Source organism: Aquarana catesbeiana, linkage group LG02 (assembly GCF_042186555.1).
Source record: "Aquarana catesbeiana isolate 2022-GZ linkage group LG02, ASM4218655v1, whole genome shotgun sequence".
In the NCBI taxonomy this organism is placed as follows: domain Eukaryota; kingdom Metazoa; phylum Chordata; class Amphibia; order Anura; family Ranidae; genus Aquarana; species Aquarana catesbeiana.
This window is the reverse complement of record NC_133325.1, coordinates 448,636,781-448,654,455: the sequence shown is the minus strand read 5'-3', so window position 1 is coordinate 448,654,455 and position 17,675 is coordinate 448,636,781.

Genomic DNA, 17,675 nt, shown 5'->3' with positions numbered 1-17,675 from the left:
TACCAAATGATCATGGCTTTTGCTAGCGCAAAAGACACAAAAAATCGAGACCGGCTCATTATGCAGTCTTGGCCGATCTTATGGTGTTTGTGTAATGAGGTTGCCAAACAAATGCCAGCCCTAAAGAAAGAATTGTTGGAAACCTGCACCACCTTAAATAACAAAAAAGAGAAGATAGAATCCCTGTCAACTGAGATCCAATAGGCTGAGGGTAGACTCAGACAATCTAGAGAAGGTCAGGAAGAGTTAGTAGGCCAGATCCAAAATGCTCAGGCCTTATATGAAGAATCTTGTCACCTATTTAAAAAACTGCAAGAGAAATATCAAAAATGTAAACAAGAAATATAAGTGAGAAAAGGTGTCAGGAGAGTACTTACCGAGGCCGAGATGCAGAGAGCGGTCCACCCTTGCAACTGCGCGCACCCCGTTCCCTGGAGATGATACAGGGAATGGGTGGCACTAAGGAGCACGGGCCACCAGCAGGTATAGAGTTCCTGGAGGAAGACTGCAGAGCCGGATCTGGGGGTGCAGGAGTCTTGGAACTGGCTGAGGACCCGATGCTGGGTGGAGTAAGCAAATCTGTAAACAAGCAGAGGGTCAAACACTGGTGACAGGCAAGGCAAGTCCGTTTAGACAGGCCGGGGGTCAAACACTGGTGGCAGGCAGGGCAAAGTCCATTAAACAGGCCGAGGGTCAAACACTGGAGGCAGGCAAGGCAAAGTCCGTTAAATAGGCCAAGGGTCAAACACGGGAGGCAGGCAAAGCAAAGTCCGTTAAACAGGCCGAAGGTCAAACACTGGAGGCAGGCAAGGCAAAGTCCATTAAACAGGACGAAGGTCAATCCAGGAGAAGAGTAGCGTGGTGGGAGCAGTCCGGGTCACAACAGGAAATCAGGTAAGTATAAACAAGAAGCAGGAACCACCAGAAGCTGACAACAAACCAGCAACCCGTCTGGGCGCTGAAGTCATTTTAAATAGCCCCGCCAGAGCGTCACAACTGGCGTGCGCGAGTCACCGTGCGCACCCGTGTGCTATCGCGCACGCACGTGCACCGCTCCATTGGACCGTGCGCTCGCGTGCGCCAGAGCGCAAATCAACCGTGCACATGCACAGGACCATGGCAAATGCAGCTGGAAAAGACCCTTCTCTGACAGTTCAGACTCCGGATGCCCAGACTGGACATCAATTTCCGGATGTTCCCGATGAAAAGCTTGAATTAAACGTGGGGCATGGAGATTCCTAGCAGGCTCCCAGGAATTGTCCTCGGGAGGGTATCCCTTCCACTGAATTAGATATTGGAGCTGTCTGCCCCTCTTCCTGCAACTCAAGATAGACTCCACTTCGAATTAGTTTTCCCCATCCACTTCAACTGGCGGAGGAGGAGGTTCCTTTCTCCCAGGGAAAGGACTGGCCACCACAGGTTTTAGCAGGGATGCATGGAAAACTGGGTGTATCCTATAGGAGGTTGGTAATGCCAGCTGAAATGCCACAGGGTTGATCATCCTCTTAATTTTAAAAGGCCCAATGAACTTTGGCCCAAGTTTCCGTGAGGGCAGAGGTAATCTAAGATTTGCGGTTGACAACCAATCTTCGTCACCCACTTTGAAGATTGGATTCTCCTTCCTTCCTCGGTCATACTGTCTCTTATAACTATCCTGAGCTTTCTGTAAGGTGTCCTTAATTTTTTGAAAGTTAGATTGGATAGAGTCTATCCGGTCTTGTACGGCAGGAACAGACATTTCAGGGATGATGTTAGGGAGGATGGAACCCAAAGTTTGCCCAGAAGGGTGTTTGGTTAGTTGCAGAGTGAACAGAGTTGTTGTAGGCGAACTCAGCATATGGTAGCAGAGTCGCCCAATCATCCTGAGAACCAGAACAGAAACATCGGAAGTACTGTTCCAAAGCTTGATTCGTCCTCTCCATCTCACCGTTGCTCTGGGGATGGTACGCAGAGGAGAGGCACATCTTTATTTCCAAAGTCTTGCAGAGCTCCTTCCAAAAATTGGACACCTCTATCCGAGACGATGCTCTTGAGCACACCATGAAGTCTAATTATTTCCTTGAGGAAAGTATTAGCCGTATCAGAAGCAGAGGGGGTGCCCACCATGGGCAGAAATGCGCCTTCTTGGAGAGGCGGTCAACAACGACCAGGATGGTGGTAAACCCCGCCGAAGCAGGTAGGTCCACAATAAAGTCCATTGATACTTCCGCCCATGGCCGTTCCGGAATGGGCAAGGGTTTGAGTAGGCCCCAGGATTTGATGTTTAGACCCTTATTGCGTTGGCAAAGTAAACATGAAGAGACAATCAATAAAAGGAGCAGCGCTGTGAATGTTAAAGGCTTAAATTAGAGCCAATATAGGTATAAGTGAACCAATGTGATACAATGAGTAAATAATTAAGATAAGTGAACCAATGTGATACAATGAGTAATTAATTAAAATAAATAATAACAAAAGTTCATAATCAAATCATATATAATTTGATAACAGTCCTAATCATGATCAAAAATCCAGATAGGTGAGGTAAGGTGAAGAACAAAGGCAGGGGTCCCCGTCTAAGGCAGGAATGTAGGTAAGGAGTGGATGAGTCCTTCACCGCACCACTGTGATATTAGTAAAAATGCGCGCTTACCAACCGGCAAGCATAGGAGAGCTTGCGACCTTAACCCGGTCGGGGCCTTTCATGGGATGGAGACACCAATATACCACTTCATAAACTGTACGGTGGGCCCGCTGTCCACCTCATACAGACAATCCCTATATTGTGGGGATAATATACTCCTAGCTAGGAGTTATTCTCACAGGAAGTGCCCCAAAAGAAAAGGGAGAGCAACATAGCGTAATCCTGGTTGAGTATTTATTAAAGGAAATTAAAATCTCACTTACAATGTGTTGGATGCACAAAAGCATAAAGAGCCGGCCGGCTATACACGAACGCCCGTCCTACAGACGGTAAATGCAGCACGTCAGCACGCCCGACGTACGTTTCGGCCGGCCGGCTCTTTATGCTTTTGTGCATCCAACACATTGTAAGTGAGATTTTAATTTCCTTTAATAAATACTCAACCAGGATTACGCTATGTTGCTCTCCCTTTTTTTTTGGGGCACTTCCTGTGAGAATAACTCCTAGCTAGGAGTATATTATCCCCACAATATAGGGATTGTCTGTATGAGGTGGACAGCGGGCCTACCGTACGGTTTATGAAGTGGTATATTGGTGTCTCCATCCCATGAAAGGCCCCGACCGGGTTAAGGTCGCAAGCTCTCCTATGCTTGCCGGTTGGTAAGCGCGCATTTTTACTAATATCACAGTGGTGCGGTGAAGGACTCATCCACTCCTTACCTACATTCCTGCCTTAGACGGGGACCCCTGCCTTTGTTCTTCACCTTACCTCACCTATATGGATTTTTGATCATGATTAGGACTGTTATCAAATTATATATGATTTGATTATGAACTTTTGTTATTATTTATTTTAATTAATTACTCATTGTATCACATTGGTTCACTTATCTTAATTATTTACTCATTGTATCACATTGGTTCACTTATACCTATATTGGCTCTAATTTAAGCCTTTAACATTCACAGCGCTGCTCCTTTTATTGATTGTCTCTAGTGTGTGTATCTCACCTTTAGCGGCTGCTTCTGCTATTTAAATCTATTGGTTTGTCACGTAATAATTTAAGTATTTTCTTGATTGTGTTAATTTCCTGCATATATATAGCGCGGTGGTTTTTTTCCCTTCTAAACATGAAGAGACATAGTCCTTACAATCCCGTCTCCACCCTGGCCACCAGAAAGAACGGGAGATCAGCTCAGAAGTCTTTCTTGTTCCGAAATGGCCTGCGAGTTTGTGATCATGGAAGGTTTTGAGAGCCAGAAGCCTCACATCCCGTGGACCGAAAATATTCTCTCGGGCCCAGAGCAGCTCGTCATGTTTTTCTAAAGCATGTATTTCCGAACCGGAATAGTGACTAGACGAGGATTTGATGGAGGTTATTAGATCAGATTGGGTGACTCCAAGGAAGTTTTGCGGAGAGAGGATAGTGCTAGGTTCAGTGGTTTGAGGGGTTACAGAGAACAACTGAGAGAGCGCATCTGCCTTTCCATTCTTAGAGCCCGGTCTGTAGGATATATGAAAGTTGAATCTAGAGAAGAAGAGAGCCCAGCAGGCTTGTCTGGGCCTCAATCGTTTTGCTGTCCTGAGATACTCTAGATTTGGCCAATTATGGCTCAGGGGGTTTAATACACGCCCCACACTATATAAGGCCGCCTGCACAGCGGCCCTGTGTAGTGTGTTCCGGCGTTGAGAGACAGAGAGACAGTGTCATTTGATTTAAGTTAGATAGATTAGGCAGGATAGTCAGTCAGTTAGCTGCACTTACAGTGTATTGTGTCGATATATGCATCCCAGGTGTTGTGTGTGTATATATATATATATATATATATATATATATATATATATATATATATACACTGTATTCAGTTTAGCTAGATCCATTCCTGTTATTATCTTCCTACTGACAGGCAGGCTTGTGTTGTTACAGTACAGCTACCTGAAGAAAATTGCTGGTGTTCTTCTGATCCTATTAGTACCACAGTCAGGCAGCTAGACTATGTACAGTTATGCCTCGTACACACGAGCGGACTTTCCAGCAAACTTGGTCCGACGGTCTTGCTGCCGGACTTTCCGGCGGACTACCTGAACGGACGGACTTGCCTACACACGACCGGACTTGCCGGCAGGCTAAGTCCGCCCATCTTTCCGACGGACGAATGAACGGCCTTGCCCACACATGGACAAATCCGTTCATTTTGAACGTGACTCGGGTACGACGGGACTAGAAAAGGAAGTGAATCTCGCTGCTTTTATCAGCAAGATTGACACCTTGCGAGCCCCGTCGTGGGGCATACCAGGCCCTTAAGTCTGGTATGGATTATAAAGGGAACCCCCTATGCCGAAAAAATGGCGTGGGGTCCCCCCTAAAATCCATACCAGACCCCGATCCGAGCACGCAGCCCGGCCGGTCAGGAAAGGGGGTGGGGACGAGCGAGCGTCCCCCCTCCTGAACTGTACCAGTCCGCATGCCCTCAAAATGGGGGGTGGGTGCTTTGGGGGAGGGGGGGCCCTGCGGGCCCTCCCAAAGCAGCTTGTCCCCATGTTGATGAGGACAAGGGCCTTTTCCCGACAACCCTGGCCGTTGGTTGTCGGGGTCTGCGGGCGGGGGGCTTATCGGAATCCGGGAGCCCCCTATAATAAGAGGGCCCCTAGATCCCGGCCCCCCACCCTATGTGAATGAGTATGGGGTACATGGTACCCCTACCCATTTACCTAGAGAAAAAGTGTCAATAATAAAACACACTACACTGGTTTTTAAAATAATTTATTAGACAGCTCTGGGGGGGTCTTCCTCCGGCTTCAGGGGTCTTCTTCTGGCTTCAGGGGTCCCTCCGGTTCCTCTTCTCCCGGCATCCGGTTGGTTCTTCTCCGCTCTCCGCACCGGGTGATGACCACGCCCCCTAAAACTTCACAGTCCCAGCATGCCCAGAGACTGTGACGGCATAAGGGGGTGGGGTCTCCGCCTATATAAGTCACAGTGGAGCGCTCAGAGAGCAGTCCAGCCGGAGAGACCGTCGTGTCAACATCTGGAAAAGAGAAGAGGGAAGAAGCCAAGAAGCCAGAAGTCCGGACCTCCACTGGCAAAAGAGCGGCATGAAGACAGCGGAGGAGCTGGCAGAAGAACTGGAACACTGGGAGAAGAGGCCAGAGAGAGCGGAGAAGAACCAACCGGACGCTGGGAGAAGAGGAACCCCTGAAGCCGGAGGAAGACCCCCGAAGCCGGAGGAAAACCCCCCCGGAGCTGTCTAATAAATTATTTTAAAAACCAGTGTAGTGTGTTTTATGATTGACACTTTCCCTAGGTAAATGGGTAGGGGTACCATGTACCCTATACTCATTCACATAGGGTGGGGGGCCGGGATCTGGGGGCCCTCTTATTATAGGGGGCTCCCGGATTCCGATAAGCCCCCCGCCCGCAGACCCCGACAACTAATGGCCAGGGTTGTCGGGAAGAGGCCCTTGTCCTCATCAACATGGGGACAATGTGCTTTGGGGTGGGGGGGCCCGCAGGGCGCCCCCCTCCCCCAAAGCACCCATCCCCATGTTGAAGGCATGCGGCCTGATACGGTTCAGGAGGGGGGGCGCTCGCCCGTCCCCACCCCCTTTCCTGACCGGCCGGGCTGCATGCTCAGATCGGGGTCTGGTATGGATTCTAGGGGGGACCCCATGCCGTTTTTTCAGCGTAGGGGGGGTTCCCTTTAAAATCCATACCAGACCTAAGGGCCTGGTGTGCCCCGCGCTCACCGCAATAGGAAAATTTGTTTTTCCTATTACAGCGAGTGCGAGATGCAATACCCTGCCATTGCATCAAATCTGGTCCGTCGGACCAGCATACAGACAAGCGGGCTTTCCGTCGGACCAGCATACAGACGAATGGACTTTCCGTCAGGAACTGAGTCCGACGGAAAGATTTAAAACATGTTTCAAATCTAAGTCCGGCGGACTTTTGGGGAAAAAAAGTCAGCCGAAGCTTACACACGATCGGATTGTCCACCGGACCAAGTATGCCGGAAAGTCCGCTCGTGTGTACGCGGCATTAGTGTAGTGCATCCTCCTCACAGTGTTCAGCTAAAGCTACAAGTTAGTTTAGTGTGACCTCTGCACAGTGTTCAGCTAAAGCTACAAGTTAGTGCAGTGCGACCTCTGCACAGTGTTCAGCTGAACCTACAAGTTAGTGTAGTGCACAGTGTTCAGCTAAAGCTACAAGTTAGTGTAGTGTGTCCTCCTCACAGTGTTCAGCTAAAGCTACAAGTTAGTGTAGTGCGTCCTCCTCACAGTGTTCATCTAAAGCTACAAGTTAGTGTAGTGCGACCTTTGCACAGTGTTCAGCTAAAGCTACAAGTTAGTGTAGTGCGTCCTCTGAACAGTGTTCAGCTAAAGCTACAAGTTAGTGTAGTGCACAGTGTTCAGCTGAAGCTACAAGTTAGTGTAGTGCGTCCTCCTCACAGAGTTCAGCTAAAGCTACAAGTTAGTGTAGTGGGACCTCTGCACAGTGTTCAGCTAAAGCTACAAGTTAGTGTAGTGCACAGTGTTCAGCTAAACCTACAAGTTAGTGCGGTGCGTCCTGCTCACAGTGTTCAGCTAAACCTACAAGTTAGTGTAGTGCGTCCTCCTCACAGTGTTCAGCTAAAGCTACAAGTTAGTGTAGTGCATCCTCCTCACAGTGTTCAGCTAAAGCTACAAGTTAGTGTAGTGCGACCTCTGCACAGTGTTCAGCTAAAGCTACAAGTTAGTGTAGTGCACAGTGTTCAGCTAAAGCTACAAGTTAGTGTAGTGCTTCCTCCTCATAGTGTTCAGCTAAAGCTACAAGTTAATGTAGTGCGACCTCTGCACAGTGTTCAGCTAAAGCTACAAGTTGGTGTAGTGCATCCTCCTCACAGTGTTCAGCTAAAGCTACAAGTTAGTGTAGTGCGACCTCTGCACAGTGTTCAGCAAAAGCTACAAGTTAGTGTAGTGCGTCCTCTGAACAGTGTTTAGCTAAAGCTACAAGTTAGTGTAATGCGTCCTCCTCACAGTGTTCAGCTAAAGCTACAATTTAGTGTAGTGCGTCCTCTGAACAGTGTTTAGCTAAAGCTACAAGTTAGTGTAGTGCACAGTGTTCAGCTAAAGCTACAAGTTAGTGTAGTGCGTCCTCTGAACAGTGTTCAGCTAAAGCTACAAGTTATGGTAGTGCGACCTCTGAACAGTGTTCAGCTAAAGCTACAAGTTAGTGTAGTGCGTCCTCTGAACAGTGTTCAGCTAAAGCTACAAGTTAGTGTAGTGCGTCCTCCTCACAGTGCTCAGCTAAAGCTACCTGTAGAAGGTTGGTGGTGTTTTCCTGATCCTATCACTACCGCAAGCAGCTACATTATTTACACGTTAGTGTAGTGCATCCTCTGCACAATGTTCAGCTAAAGCTACCTGTAGAAGGTTGGTGGTGTTTTCCTGATCCTATCACTACCGCAGGCAGCTACATTATTTTAACATTAGTGTAGTGCGTCCTCTGCACAGTGTTCAGCTAAAGCTATCTGTAGAAGGTTGGTGGTGTTTTCCTGATCCTATCACTACCGCAGGCAGCTACATTATTTACACGTTAGTGTAGTGCGACCTCTGCACAGTGTTAAGCTACAGCTACCTGTAGAAGGTTGGTGGTGTTTTCCTGATTCTATCACTACCGCAGGTAGCTACATTATTTTAACATTAGTGTAGTGTGTCCTCTGCACAGTGTTCAGCTAAAGCTATCTGTAGAAGGTTGGTGGTGTTTTCCTGATCCTATCACTACCGCAGGCAGCTACATTATTTACACGTTAGTGTAGTGCGACCTCGGCACAGTATTCAGCTAAAGCCACCTGTAGAAGGTTGGTGGTGTTTTCCTGATCCTATCACTACCGCAGGCAGCTACATTATTTTAACGTTGGTGTAGTGCGTCCTCTGCACAGTGTTCAGCTAAAGCTACAAGTTAGTGTAGTGTGACCTCTGCACAGTGTTCATCTAAAGCTACCTGTAGAAGATTGGTGGTGTTCTCATACTACAGGCATGCAGTTGATTTTGCTAGCTGCAGTATCAGTATATATATATATATGTGTGTGTGTATATATATATATATATATATATATATATATATATATATATATATATATATATATATATATATATATCCCAGCTTAGTGCAGCTACATCTCACTGCAGGCCATTAGTATGTCTAGAAGGCCAACAAGGAGAGGCAGACAGTCACAAGCCAATAAAAGAGGGCAAGCAGGCTCTGTGTCTAGAGGCAACAGTGCTGGTCATAGAGACGGTGCATCCTCATCAGCACATGGCCGTGGGACACGCTTGGCCTTTTTTTGGCAGCTGGCCGTGTTGAGCAGCAACATGCGGAAGACTTGGTCGCGTGGATGACCAAGCCGTCCTCATCCTCTTCATCCTCTCTCACCCATGCTCAGGGTACTTTGTCTGGCAAAGCAGCCACCAATGCGCCCTCTTCCCTCGGCTCAATGGCATCAGTGACTCCTTCCCTAGCCCCACCATGTCCTCCTGAGGAGTCCCTCGAACTGTTTGACCACAGTGTTGGGTACATGCTCCAGGAGGATGCCCAGCGTTTAGAAGGCTCTGATGATGATACTGAGATAGATGAAGGCAGTAACGTGAGCAGGGACAGAGGGGGTGCCCAAGAAGGACAGCAATCTGGCAGTCATGCTCCCCCTGCTGCAGCGTACTGCCAGGTTTGCTCCAGTGATGAGGAGGGAGGGAATGATGAGGTCACTGACTCAACGTGGGTGCCTGATAGGAGAGAGGAGGAGGAGGAGGCACATCACCAATGAGGCAGTTCGTTGGCAAGCGTATCTAAAAGACCCACACCAAAGAACAAAGAGGACCTCTCCTTGCTCCTCATCAGCTGAGATCTCCAACCCCACTATACCTTCAGTCCTCTCTGAGACCTGCACTGAGAGGAATGAAGGTGTAGAATTAGGAGTGTCACAGCCAAGTACTTGTGGGCAATCTGCTTTCGGTACACCGACGAAAGAAGCAAATTTCCCTGCCCCAGCTGCTGCACCGCCGAAAGAAGTTCGCTCCCAGCCATCCACATGCCCAGCGGTTGAATGCTAGCTTGGCAAAATTGCTAGCACTTCAACTGCTACCTTTTCAGTTGGTAGACTCTGCCCCCTTCCGTGAGTTTGTGGAATGTGCAGTTCTTCAGTGGCAGGTACCCAAACACCACTTTTTCTCACGGAAGGTGATTCCAGCTCTCTACCAGCATGTGGAAGGCAATGTCCATGCCTCGCTGGACAGGGCGGTCAGCAGTAAGGTGCATATTACCGCTGACTCATGGTCCAGCAGGCATGGACAGGGACTTTACCTAAGTTTCAGGGTGCATTGGGTGAGTCTGCTGGCAGCTGGGAAGGATGCAGGACAAGGTGCAGTAGTGTTGGAGGCTGTTCCGCCACCGCGTCTCCAAAATGCCACTACTAATGATTCTGCCACACCTCTCTCCTCCACCCCCTCCTCTTCCTCTTTCTCCATGGCCTCTTCCTGTGCTTTTTTCTCGGAACCAGCGGAGCTCCATAGGCGTTCAAGGGGCTACTCAAGTATGCAGGCCAAAAGACACCATGCGGTGCTTGAGCTGGTGTGCTTGGGGGACAGGAGCCACACTGGGGCAGAGGTTCTATCAGCTCTGCAGGGGCAGGTTCAGAAGTGGTTGATGCCATGCCAACTTAAGGCAGGAATGGTGGTTTGCGACAATGGCACCAACCTCCTTTCTGCCCTCCGACAGGGACAAATGACCCCTGTGCCCTGTTTGGCTCACATCCTTAACTTGGTGGTGCAGCGGTTCTTCGGCAGGTACCCGGGCTTACAGGAAGTCCTGAGGCAGGCCAGGAAAGTCTGTGTGCATTTCTGCCGGTCATATAATGCCAGTGCTCGGCTGGCAGACCTCCAAAAGGAAATTAACCTGCCCAAGAAGCGCCTAATCTGTGACATGCCCACCAGGTGGAACTCAACGTTGGCCATGCTGCAGCGGCTGCACACGCAGCAGGGGGCCATCAATGAGTACCTGTGCGACTATGGCACCAGGACAGGGTCAGGGGAGCTTGTTTTTTTTTCCCACGCCAATGGGCCATGATCAGGGATGCATGCACTGTCCTGTCACCATTTGAGGAGGCCACAAAGATGGTGAGCAGTGACAGTGACACCTGTTGGAGCACACACTGCGTGAAATAATGGACAGGGCACTTGAGGCAGAACAGAGGCAGGAAGAGGAGGACTTCCTTAGCTCTCAAGGCCCTCTTTATCCATACAGTGTTCCTGCATGCCTACCAATCACACAGGAAGAGGAGGAGGAGGAGGATTGTGTCTGTATGGAAGTGGAGCCTGGCACTCAGCATCAGCAGCAGTCTTTAAGGGATCATTTACAGTCCCAAGAAACACATGGACTTGTACGTGGCTGGGAGGAGGTGGCTGCGGATCATGTCGTCCTTAGTGACCCAGAGGACTCTGGACCGAATGCCTCAGCAAACCTACGCTGCATGGCCTCCCTGATCCTGCAAAGCCTGCGGAAGGATCCTCGTATTCGTGGTATCAAGGAGAAGGAACAATACTGGCTGGCAACCCTCCTTGATCCATGTTACAAGGGTAAGGTTACGGACCTTATCTTGCGATCGCTGAGGGAGCAGAGGATGAAACATCTTTGGGAGGCCTTGCGGAAAGGTCTGTGCAACGCGTTCCCAGAGACTGCTAGGTTACAAACTCCTGTTTCTGGACAACGTGTTGCTGGGGCTTCGGTCAGTCAAAGAAGGAGCGGTGGAGAAGGTGGCAATCTAAACAATGCATTCAGACAATTTTTTAGTCCGCAGCCCCAAGGTATGATTGGTTCCAGCAACCATCGCCAGCGTCTGTTTTACACGGTGCAGGAATACCTAGGGGCAAGATCTAACTTGGACACCTTTCCCACTGAAAATCCTCTTGGTTACTGGGTCTTAAGGATGGATCACTGGCCAGAGCTTGCACAGTATGCAATTGAGCTACTGGCCTGCCCTGCATCCAGCGTTCTTTCAGAACGCACATTCAGTGCTGCTGGAGACTTTGTAACCGATCACAGGATGCGTCTGTACACCGACTCGGTCAATCGACTGACCTTCATAAAAATGAATTAGTCTTGGATCACCACCAGCTACCAAGCACCTGATGCTGATGTAACCGAATACATTTTTTTGAAATGTCAGATCCCTTCAAAGACTGCCTATGCTGATGCTGAGTGACTATCCTGTTATACTGAGTAATTATCCTCTTCCTCCTCAATGATCATGATGATAGATTATAAGAACATTTTTGGCTCTGGGCGCCTCCTGTCCCGCCACCAGTGCCTAAGGCCCAATTTTTCAGCCCCTGTTTAACAGGGGCATGTAATTTCAATTTTTCATGCAATTCTTTGCAGCAGGGCTAGTTCCTGCGCTCCAACTAGAGTATCTGTGAGGGGTTGCAGTGTTGTGGCACCAGCACCAGTGCCTAAGGCCCAATTTTTCAGCCCCTGTTTAACAGGGGCATGTCATTACAATTTTTGATGCAATTCTTTTCAGCAGGGCTAGTTCCTGTGCTCCAACTAGAGTATCTGTGAGGGGTTCCAGTGTTGTGGCACCAGCACCAGTGCCTAAGGCCCAATTTTTCAGCCCCTGTTTAACAGGGGCATGTAATTTCAATTTTTCATGCAATTCTTTGCAGCAGGGCTAGTTCCTGCGCTCCAACTAGAGTATCTGTGAGGGGTTGCAGTGTTGTGGCACCAGCACCAGTGCCTAAGGCCCAATTTTTCAGCCCCTGTTTAACAGGGGCATGTCATTACAATTTTTGATGCAATTCTTTTCAGCAGGGCTAGTTCCTGTGCTCCAACTAGAGTATCTGTGAGGGGTTCCAGTGTTGTGGCACCAGCACCAGTGCCTAAGGCCCAATTTTTCAGCCCCTGTTTAACAGGGGCGTGTCATTACAATCTTTGATGCAATTCTTTGCAGCAGGGCTAGCTCCTGTGCTCCAACTAGAGTATCTGTGAGGGGTTGCAGTGTTGTGGCACCAGCACCAGTGCCTAAGGCCCAATTTTTCAGCCCCTGTTCAAGAGGGACATGTAAATAGAATTCTTGATCTAATATTTCACAGCAGGGCCTGTTTCTGCACCCACCAAGAGTATCTGTGAGGACTTAGTGTTGTGGCACCAGCACCACCACCACCACCAAAGGCCCAATTTTTCTTCCCCTGTTCAACAGGGGCATGTCATTACAATTCTTGATCTAATATTTCACATCAGGGCCCTGTGAGGGCTTACAGTGTTGTGGCCACAACAACACCTAAGGCCCAAATTTCTGCTGAGTATATAGGGCAGGCCCCTACTTTCAAACATCCAACTTACAAACGACTCCTCCTTGCAAACGGAAGGAGACAACAGGAAGTGAGATGAAATCTACCCCTGGGAAGGGAAATTCTTTCCTGTAAGAGTTAATATGGGAAAAAAGTTTCTCCTTTTCACTGATGCTTTATCACCAATCCTTGTTTCACAAAAAAACCCAAATTTTCAAAAAACATTTGTCATTGGGACAAAAAGTGAGGTGAAATCTTCTGAAGAGGAGCACAGACAGCAAAACAAATGTCACAGGAGTGATAACCCTTCCCTAGGTTTTCCAAAAAGCTTAAAATAGATTTTTTGGCTGGAGCTAAACACGTTAAAAATGTACCAGTTCAAAATTACAAACAGATTCTACTTAACAACAAACCTACAGTCCCAGTCTTGTTTGCACCGCCTGTATACTGCTGTTCAGAGTATATAGGGCCTGGGGGCCCCACACCTTTCCTTTTTTAATTTGGGTGCGGGGTTCCCCTTAATATCCATACAAGACCCAAAGGGCCTGGTAATGGTCCAGGGGGTACCCATGCCGTTTGTCTCACTGATTTTCATCCATATTGCCAGGACCCGACATTACATTAAAGCCGCAAGCAGTTTTAAATGTTTTAAATTTTTTTCCTTTAAAAATGACATTTTGTGCAGGGACTGTTCTAAGCACGTGAAACACACGCCACTTTACAGGCATACTATAGACACCCCCAGGTACAATATTTAAAGGAATATTTCACTTTTTTTTTTACTTTAAGCATCATTAAAATCACTGCTCCCGAAAAAGGGCAGTTTTTAAAAGTTTTTTTTGCATTGATACATGTCCCCTGGGGCAGGACCCGAGTCCCCAAACCCTTTTTAGGACAATACTATGCAAATTAGCCTTTAAAATGAGCACTTTTGATTTCGAACGTTCGAGTCCCATAGATGTCAATGGGGTTCTAACGTTTGTGCGAATTTTCGCAGGTTCTGGTGCGGCTCATCCCTAGTGTTGACATGTGAGCTGGGTGATAGGTGCCACAATGGATGAGAAGCCAATAATAAATCTTCTATAAAAGTTAGCGAACCCGATGAATCGATGTACTCCTTTTTTGTATGAAGGGGCCGGCCATTCTTGGATTGCCTTGACCTTTTGTGGGTCCATTGCGACCCCATTGGTAGAGATGATAAATCCCAGAAACTGCACAACAGTCTTCTCAAACTCGCATTTCTGAGCTTTGAAGTATAATTTATGATTCCTGAGTATGGTGAGAACCTTTTTAACATGGACTCGGTGAAGCTCAATGGTAGCAGAGAAAATGAGAATATCGTCCAGGTAGACGACTAGGAAGTCGTCAAGGTATTCTCGAAAGATATCATTGACCAGATGTTGCAAAGTGGCCAGGGCGTTGCATAGCCCAAAAGGCATCACCAGGTACTCGTAGTGCCCAAACCTGGACCTGAAAGCGGTCTTCCACTCATCCCCGGCCCAAATCCTGATGAGATTGTAAGCACCCTGAAGATCCAGTTTAGAGAAGATCTGGGCCGACTGGAATCGTTGGAACAGCTCGGGAATGAGTGGTAGTGGATATCGGTTCTTTACCGTTATGTTGTTTAATTGCCTGTAATCTATCCAACTTGGTGGCTGACTGGATTAACTCCTCTAGAGAGGCTGGAGTTTCTATCCTGGCCAATTTGCCCTTAAGGACCTCAGACAAACCTTGACAGTATTGGTACTTCAAGGCAGGCTCATTCCAGCCAGTGTCGGCTGCCCTCTTGCGGAATTCCACTGTGTAATCTTCTATTGGCCTTCTCCCTTTAGACAGACTATGCAGGATTGCTTCAGCTGTGGCAGTGCACTGCGGATCATCATAGAGTTGTGCCATGCTCTCAAAGAAGGTATCAGTAGAGTTCAAGATGGGACTCCTCTGTTCCATCAGATTGTGAGCCCAAGCTTGTGGCTCCTCAGCTAGAAGGGAGATGACAAACCCCACTTTTACTGCGTCAGAAAAAAGTCCTGGGCTGGAGGGCCAGGTAGAGAGAACAGGCATTCTTAAAGACCCTGGATTTTTTAAGATCTCCTGAGAAGCGCTCAGGTGTAAGGACCCTGGGCTCAGGGAGCACCATAACTACAGTTGAGCTTGCAGTGGACTTTGGGGTGGAGGCCCCAGTAGTAGGTGCGGGAGCTGTGGCTGCAGGTAAAAGTGGACTGGATACTTTCTGAAGGCGGCTATCAATTTGGATATAGCCTTCTTGTAGTTTTTGGACTGCATGGGTGAAAGCTGAGACCTGCTGGCAAAGAATCTCTAGAGGGGAACATGCTCTGTCGACCTCAGACATCTGGCTGGTTTGTACTGTCAGGACAGTACTTACCGAGGCCGAGGTGCAGAGAGCGGTCCGCCCTTGCAACTGCGCGCACCCCGTTCCCTGGAGATGATACAGGGAATGGGTGGCTCTAAGGAGCATGGACCACCAGCAGGTATAGAGTTCCTGGAGGAAGACTGCAGAGCCAGATCTTGGGGTGCAGGAGTCTCAGAACTGGCTGAGGACCCGATGCTGGGTGGAGTAAGCACATTTGTAAACAAGCAGAGGGTCAAACACTGGTGACAGGCAAGGCAAGTCCGTTTAGGCAGGCCAGGGGTCAAACACTGGTGGCAGGCAGGGCAAAGTCCGTTAAACAGGCCGAGGGTCAAACACTAGAGGTAGGCAAGGCAAAGTCCGTTAAATAGGCCAAGGGTCAAACACTGGAGGCAGGCAAGGCAAAGTCCGTTAAACAGGCCGAGGGTCAATCCAGGAGAAGAGTAGTGTGGTGGGAGCAGTCCGGGTCACAACAGGAAATCAGGTAAGTATAAACAGGAAGCAGGAACCAACAGAAGCTGATGACAAACCAGCAACCCGTCTGGGCGCTGAAGCCGTTTTAAATAGCCCCGCCAGAGCGTCACAAGGGCGTGCACGAGTCACTGCGCGCACCCGTGTGCTATCGCGCACACACGTGCGCCGCTCCATCGGACCGCGCGCGCGCATGCGCCGCAGCACAAATCCACCGTGCACGCACACAGGACCATGGGAAATGCGGCTGGAAAAGACCCTTCTCTGACAAAAGGCCCCATTGAAGCAAATTCTGCTGCTGGAGATAAAGAGAGTGAAGCAGAAATTGAGAGACTCAAATCTGAGCAGAGAACAATGGAGGAACGGATAGAAAAATTAACTTCCCAGTTAGACTGAATCCATGAGCCAAAGTCGCTAATGCCATGTACACACGACTGGTTTTGCCATCAGAATAAACTCAGAAGGTTTCTCCAACGGAATTTCGCCGGAATTCCATTCAAGTGGTCTTGCCTACACACGGCTAACCCAAAGTCCAACTAAAGTCCAACTGTCCAGAACACGGTGACGTACAGCACCTACGACGGGACTAGAAAAAGGAAGTTCAATAGACAGTAGCCAATAGTTTCCGTCTCGTACTTGCTTCAGAGCAAGTGTCGTTTTTGGTCTGTCGGAACAGCATACAAACGAGCGGTTTTCCTGATAGGAATTGGTTCTGTCGGAAATGTTTATAACATGTTCTATTTCTAGGTCTGTCAGAATTTTAGAAAAAAAAAGTCCGATGAGGCACACACGATCGGGATAGACGATGAAAAGTTCCGTCTGACTTTTTCTGTCGGACATTCCGCTCGTGTGTACGCGGCTTTAGAGGAACTGGAAATGAAAAGACAGAAATATTCATATATTTCTAGGGGACACAATGAGACAGGGTCAGAATACAGATCACCCCCTAAGCTTCAAAAATACTCCCCAGAGTGTACAGAGGAGGAAATAGAAAGAGCTTCATGTGGGCAGAAAAGGAAGCCTAGGACCCCAGTCAAAAGGTATGACGCCCCCAAAATGATAAAAACTGTTCCCATTTTTTCCAAGAAGGGATCCTCAACCATCACTGACAATCTAGGAACATACGAACATACCTTAAAAATCTTAGATATTCAGGACGATACCAAAATTGAGTTACTACCATGGATATTTGAAGAAAAGTACAGACAATTATTTGATTTATTACAGGCCCTGTATGGTCAGTCATGGAGGGAGATTAAACGTAGGTGTCAAATGGAGTTTGGTCCCTACAAAACCATCACTGCTGTCAAAGCCGAGGACTACAATTTGAAATGTGGCCCTAATCAGTGTCCCACAGAATTTCTGGCCATATTGAGAAGCGCTTACTTTCTGGCTGAAAAGGACCCCAATCCGGACCAGCCAGAATTCAAGACTCTATTTTATGAAGCATTGCCTGCTTATATAAAATTGGGGCTGGCAAGGGTTTTTAAAAAGGGACATTCCCTGGATTGGTTAGTTAGAGAGAGTGGTCACCTATACTCAATCCAGCAATCTAGCAAACGTGGGGTGAAAAGAGAAGCCAAACCCAATCCTAAAACCGTAGCAGCCACCACTGAGACCCCTCAACCTCTTGGTCTGCAAACAGAGCGAAAATCATATGCTGAGTCAGTCCGAGATGGGAAACCCACGGGACCTCCCGGAGTTTCGCCCCACCCATGGCAGATGATGGAAGACAGACAGAGGTTGCAAGGTTACTGTAGTGAAGGTGAAAGGGGCCCCAGGCACAGAAATAACCAGAGGGGATATCCGCAGGGGTCCCAGAACAACCAACATTCAAATTTGAACTGAGATCTCAATTTTAATAGGTACCCCTACTTTAATAGAAGCCCTAATTT